The sequence below is a fragment of the Aptenodytes patagonicus genome, chromosome 21, assembly GCF_965638725.1.
Source record: "Aptenodytes patagonicus chromosome 21, bAptPat1.pri.cur, whole genome shotgun sequence".
Classification (NCBI taxonomy): Eukaryota; Metazoa; Chordata; class Aves; order Sphenisciformes; family Spheniscidae; genus Aptenodytes; species Aptenodytes patagonicus.
Window position 1 is genome coordinate 5,365,107 of NC_134969.1, and position 6,915 is coordinate 5,372,021.

Sequence of the window (6,915 nt, forward strand, 5' to 3'; positions counted from 1 at the left end):
GGGGAGGTACTGGGACAGGCAGGCACTGGGATGGGCAGGCACTGGAACGAGGCTGGCACTGGGATGGGGAACTGGGACAGGGCTGGCACTAGGACAAGGAGACATGGGTACAGGGCTGGCAGTGGGACAGAGAGGCACGGGGACGGGCAGGCACCGGGATGGGGATGAACTGGGACAGGCAGGCACTGGGACAGGGCTGGCAGTGGGACGAGGCTGGCACTGGGATGGGGATGGACTGGGACAGGGCTGGCAGTGGGACGAGGCTGGCACTGGGATGGGGATGGACTGGGACAGGGCTGGCAGTGGGACGAGGCTGGCACTGGGATGGGGATGGACTGGGACAGGGCAGGCACTGGGATGGGGATGGACTGGGACAGGGCTGACAGTGGGACGAGGCTGGCACTGGGATGGGGATGAACTGGGATGGGCAGGCAGTGGGATGGAGCCTGCACTGGGACAGGGCTGGCAGTGGGATGGGGATGGACTGGGATGGGGAGGTACTGGGACAGGCAGGCACTGGGATGGGGATGAACTGGGACGGGCAGGCACTGGGATGAAGCCTGCACTGGGACAGGCAGGCACTGGGATGGGGATGGACTGGGACAGGGCTGACAGTGGGATGAGGCTGGCACTGGGATGGGGATGAACTGGGATGGGGAACTGGGACAGGGCTGGCAGTGGGACAGGGAGGCACTGGGACAGGCAGGCCCGGGGACGGGGCTGCACTGGCACTGGACCACTGGCAGGCGTGGGTCCCTGGGGACACAGCCCCACGCCTGGTGCCGCTCTCCGTGCGCTGGCCAGGGATGAAGCCTGGGCACTTCCATGGGGCATTGAGGAACATTCACGTCTGAAATGGAGATGTAAATCGCTATTACCGCCGGCATCCAGTGGATCGTGACTGCGACAGACCATTCCATCTGCTGCCTCCCTCGCCGACGATTAATATAAAATATTTCCCCCTCTTCTCTGCATTTGTTAAACTTGTTTTTCTTCTCATCTGAGAATGTTATTTTCCTTTGTATTTGAATTTTGAAACAATAAAAGAAGTGGTGGTAGGATTTTTTTAATGACGCTTTGGGGTTTTTTTTGCTATGGTAAGCGAGGAAGGAGCATGAGCGGGCCCCAAGCTGTGACAACTTAAATGGAATGGGATTTCAGGAAAATAATAAATGAGATTTGAAATGGCTCATTTGAAATACACATCATAATATTCTTCATCCCTCGAGTGAGGCACGTAAAATAGCCGTCTTTAAAATTAGTCAGAAAACAAATACATTTCTCACCTCATCCGTGTCAGCAAGTTACAGCTAAAACCCTAATTCTGCAGACGCTCCCGGACAGTGTTTAAGCACTCGCTGGGTCCAGGTTTACAGGGACGGTGAAGAGCCAAAAGAGTTATAAGTAACTAAATTATCCATGTGTATTTAGGCTCGTATTTTGGTTTTAATTGCAGTAATTTAAGTTGTGTTGAGAGATGCCTATTTCGGGGCTTCTCACCGCTTTGACTGATCGTTTCAGGACAGAACCTGCCCCGTGCCTGCCACACAAATTTCTGCTTTCCCTCCTCAGAGCTCGCCTACAAGTTGCATTTGCCCCGTGAGACGGGTCTCCCAACCCTAAATCAGATTTTAGGACCCTTTTTCAGTGCATCTGGGTAGGTATCTCCATCCTAAACCTGGCTTCTCTCTTGTTTTGCATTGCTTTTAATTATTCAAACTGAAATATCGCTTGGGATCTTCCAGTGAGTCTTCCTCTCTGGCCATGCACGCGTTTATATTACTGTTATTTTCTATTATTGCACTGGCTTCACGACTGCTGCTGGTTAAGTCCCTGCAATTGCACGAGCCCGTTGGGCAGCACCGTGATTGCAGCAGCTCCAGGCTGGGAAAGGCTAAGTGCCAGCACTGGTGAGCTCCACGAGCTGAAGGTGTTGATGCAAAACCGACACTTTTATGCAAAATTAGCAAGGGAGACTCACTCAGTGACGTACAGACACCCGTGAGACAGAACCGAACGTTAAATTACGCTGCAGAGACCTGGCTGAGGCACGTGCCCACCACTGCCCATTGCGGTGCTGGTGGCAGAGGTGACCTGCACTGCTGCGGAGACCCAGTGCAATCGCTGCCCTGCCGTGGGGGGCACTTACGATGCTTCAGCCTAATTATTGGGAATAAGATGCCCCAGAATGCCCTTACCCTGGAAATTCCTGCTCCGATACCCCCGGCCCCGCATCTGGTGCAAAAAGGTACCTGGGCTGAAAATCGTGGTACCCACCGGGGAGGATGAGCACACTCACGGGGCGGTCGCCCTTCCCCGGGTCTTTCCCTACACCGGGTAGCAAAGCATCGCAGCGCTCCGGCAAAGGGCCGGTGGGGAAGCGATGGTGCCCATCACCCCAGAGCAGACAGACCTGAGTCATTATTTCCATCCCACAGGTAGGGAAACTGAGGCACGCTCTGTGTGGGCAGCGGGCTTGAGCCTTCACACCGTTTCTGCCCCTCCGAGGCACCCAGGATTATGCAGCAAAAGGAGAAGGTGCCACGGAAATGTCTGTGTTCCTATTTTTTTCTGCTTTCCAGGCATGCCACAAATAGTTTCCCTTTTCTCTTGGACAAAACGTTGAGCAAGGGCGGAATTAGGAAAGGAAAAAAGAGAGCGAGAGACTCCCGATGCGTTCCCTTCCAGCGCTGTCCTGCCGGATGCCACCTCCTGAAGCTGCCAAATTCAGATAAAGATTTAGCACAACACACCCAAAATGCTTGGGAAAGCGGCTCCTCTCACCTGGGTTACAGCGGGGCCGTTTTCTCCCGCGGAGGCCAGCTCTGCGTGAACCACAGCATCCCCTGGGCTGGGGGTGGTGGGGAAAAAAGGCTTTTGATTTTCAGCGCTGCTGTTTCGCCTTTTTAAAATGCTGATCGCTGGGGATTTGGGCATGATGAGCGGAGGTGCCGCCCCCTCGGCTCAAGACCTCACGGCGCTCGAGGGCTTTGCAGCCCAACGCAGCTCTCTTGGGGCAGGGAAGGGGCAAACGTGCTGGTGGGTTGGTGACGGAGGGGTGGTGGGTGCAACGCTGCGCTCCCGGGTTGAGACCTGGAGCATCCTGGGCATCGGAGCATCTCAGCCGTCAGCCGCCTGCGGGGATATTTTGGAGGGGGTCTCAGTCTTGGAAAAGAAGCAGAGATGCTGGGATCACAGCCGAGATGGGGACACAGGGACCAGGAGAGGTTTGAGGACCCCCAGGCCAGCCCACGGAGCCCACCAGCACCCACAGGCAGAGAGGCTGGAGGCAATGACCACCATCACCTCAGCTGCCAACTGGGGACACTGGGCTGTGATGGGGACCACAGCAGCTTCCTTGGAGGAGCCCATTCCCAGACCAGGGCCCAGGGGACAAGGAGGCTGCAGGGAACCCACGGGGACTTGGTGGCGGCTGGAGTCGCCCACCCCACAGAGGTGGGAGGTGGAGGAAATAATGCCTTTTCTTCTTTTAATACAAACTTCTGTACCTGCTGTAAACAGTGGCAGCAACCCCTTTTATGTGCTAAATCCTGCTTTAAAGCTTGCCTTGCTAAAGGCTGCCTTCACTGCCTGCCTTCACAGCAGAGGAAGAAAGCCCCAGCCGAGATGCACAGAGGGAGCGGGGCGAGGGCGTTGGAGCTTTGCTCAGCAGCTCAGGGCATTTTGGGACAGCTCTCACCTCCCCACCGTGTCCACCCCGCGGGAGCATCACCAGCTCCCCCCCAGACCAGGACGCATGGGGACACAGCCCCGAACAAGCCACTTGTTCGTCCTGCTGTCAGCACTGGGACCTTCCTGCAGGAAGACACTGGGGTATTTGACACCCAAGGATGGGTCATAGCCCGGAGCAGGTGCAAGGGTTTAGTTTTTCACCTTCCTGATGGTTGCAGGTGATCAAATCTCCTCTTCGGGAAGTCGCTCTCCCCCCCCGTTGCTCCTACCACATCCTTTCTGAGCAGGTGCCCAGCACGAGCTGTAGCTGCATCACGTGCGTGTGGTGGCACAGCCAGGTTCCTGGCTTTGCTTCTAACTTCATGTGAGCAGCCAGAGATGTGGCAACCTCAAGTCATCCAAAAAAAGGACTCGGCAGGCTGAGAAAGCAGCTTGCCCTGGGGCTGGGGGTAATGCTGCTGCTGGGGTCGCTCCACTGCTGCAGCCCCCGCTTAGATCTGGGCACGTTTAGGGGTAAACCAAAGCACGGGAGGGTGCAGAGCCGAACTGTAGCAAGTGCTTAAGCACAGGCTTCATGTCAAGCATGAGAAGAGTCCCAGCCCTTCACTGGGGTTACTCATGTTCAAAACAAATCCAGCCGGATCACAGCCTCGGAGCAAGGTTTGCTGAGGTAGCAGGAGCCTGGAGCGCAGGTAAGGCACCCTTTGCAGAAGACCCTGTCTCCGATCGGTGACCAAATTCTTACTGACATCCAGAACAGTGCTGCCGAATTGATGCTCTAGGTGCATCTTTAAATACTTACGTGACTTTGTTAAGAGCTGCCCCCACAGGCGTAAGCCAAGGACTCCTCCTGATAGAGAAGCACAAACTTGGGCAAACAGGCACCGACCTCGGGCTGCCCAGCTCTCAAAGGGCTTTTTTTTTTTTTTTTTTTTAAATCAAAACCTGTTTTTTCTACCCCTTGATAATTTGTTTGCAACAATCAATCCCCTGCTTTGAAAACGGCAGGAACAAAAGCAGGGAACTGGCAATTAACGATATCAGAACCCCACGCTAACGCCCTATGCACACACAGAACCCTCCCCGCAGAGCGGGCGCTGGCTCCCTGCTTTCAGCATCGCCCGAGGTGCTCACCCACGCAACCTCGAAGGACTTTTGTCTTTCCCGTTGCAGGGAACATCCCTCACTGCACACAAGGAAAATTTACACCTCAGCCAAAAGTTTTCCGCGTACCTCCATCTCCAAAGGCCTGTCTTCGGGTATTTAGGGAAGAAATGTTTCTCCCAGAGGGCTCACTAAAACCACGCTCACTTCATTAGGAGCGGCCTTGGCAGCCAGACAGCAAAAGCCAGAGTCGCTTTTTAAAGTCTTAGCCTAGACTTTATCATTTGCAGATTTTCTTAAAGGTATTTTTTGGCTAATTATCCCCTATTAGCAAACACCTTGCCTAGCCTGGTTTGCTTCTGTACTAAGATTAAGCAGCAAAAGGGATTAGAAATGTTATTATGTGAGCCTAAGATGTTAAAGCACTAAATGTATATAGCTGAAAAAGGCTCTTCCTTCTAAAGGAATTAAATATCGCTTCCGCAGAGCTTTCTCATGCTGCTGTATTAATATGACATTTGATAAAGTCTGAGCCACTCACCAAGCCCTGACCCCCCTTAAACCCAACGGAAATATTTTGTGTTGAAAGCGACTCTTAGGATCTATCGCCCTTTCATCTTTTTAATACGGTAGTTCAAGTTTCAAATGATCAAATTACTTGCACCTATGAAGTTAACATCCAGCTGCGAGAACTGCCGTCGCAAGTATTGTTAGCAGTTTGAAATTTGCTAAAGAAAAGTTTTTGGTAAAGCCGTAACTAAACTCCTTTTTTCCAGACCAAGTACGAACTCACAAAAATATGTTTTGCCTTTTATTTTTCAGAACGTTGCTGGCAGGCAGAGCGGGGGGCCGGGGGTGTCAGCTCTTCATTCAAAGCCACCCGGGCAACAGAAGAGCTTGTGGAAAGTTCAGTTTGAGCAATTTGCTAGCGGCCCAAGTCTAAAATCGGGATATTCTTCAGGAACATCTACAAAACTCCTGCTAGAAGGTGCCTTCCTCCCTCCCCACGTCCACGGGGACGCCGGGGACACGCCAGCAGAGCAGCCCCCACCACTCCCAGTGTTTCCAAGCCCAGAGCTCCTCAGAAGCACTCAGAGGTGTTTTAGTAGGAAGAAAAACTCCTGGAAAATATGCCGAGAAGAGACAACCTGAGGCTCCAGCCTCAACTCCGAATTGCTCTGGGTCTAACTAGAGAAGTCGGACTGGGAAAGCGAGCGCTAGGGAATTTCAGTTAGATGGCAGAGCCCTCCTGGGCGCTGCGAATTCAGAGCAGACGGGGTTCCTGCACAGCAGCTCCCTGCGGGAGAGGGCCGCACACGAACTGAGCCTTCGATCCGTGACTGGAAATCCCCAAGCTACAATTCCACCCGCATTTTTGGGGGACGTTAAGGCCACCACCGGCTGCTGCGCAGTGCCCAGAGCAAAGGCTGGTTCATGCTATCGGAGTCTGTAATGTCCTCGTCCCGCCTGGGTCAGACTAACACCTTCCAATTTAGAAAGTCACGGTTTATGACTGAAACCCCAAACTGGCAATCGGGGATCACGAAATCAAAGAAGAACCAGAAGTAAACGGCTGGGACGGCTTCGCATTCTGCTGCTGAGTGTGCTAGGCTAGAAAAACACCTATGAAAGCGTCGTGCTGCTTTCCCCGTCATTTCCCAAAGGCACCGTAGGAAAGGCCAACGCTGTGAAAGAGGAAACACTTGAACTGATGACCTGAAGAATAAAGGAAGGAGCAGAAAAGCACGCTTTCCCTGCCAGCCACACTCACCTCCAGCATCAGCTGTACAACGCGTCAGATGCTGCGGGACAAGCAATGATTTCAGTTGACTTGAGTCGAGCCAGTTGAGTGAGTGAAAAAATCTTCTTCCCCGTGTTACGGAAGCTGGAGCTCACCACCACGTTTCGTTTGTACGGACAGTGGAAATCCGGCTTGTCACCTTCGTTACTGCTTCTGGTTCATTTCTCTGTATTCTTCTCCTTATTGCAATGTTAAAGCTCCAAACACCGCGGTAAGTGTTTCTAGAGAAATGAGTTATTTTAACTGGATTGTATTCAGTGTCCTGACTACATTTAGTATTAGGTGGCTTTCTAAACCGAGAACCCATTCTCTGCGAG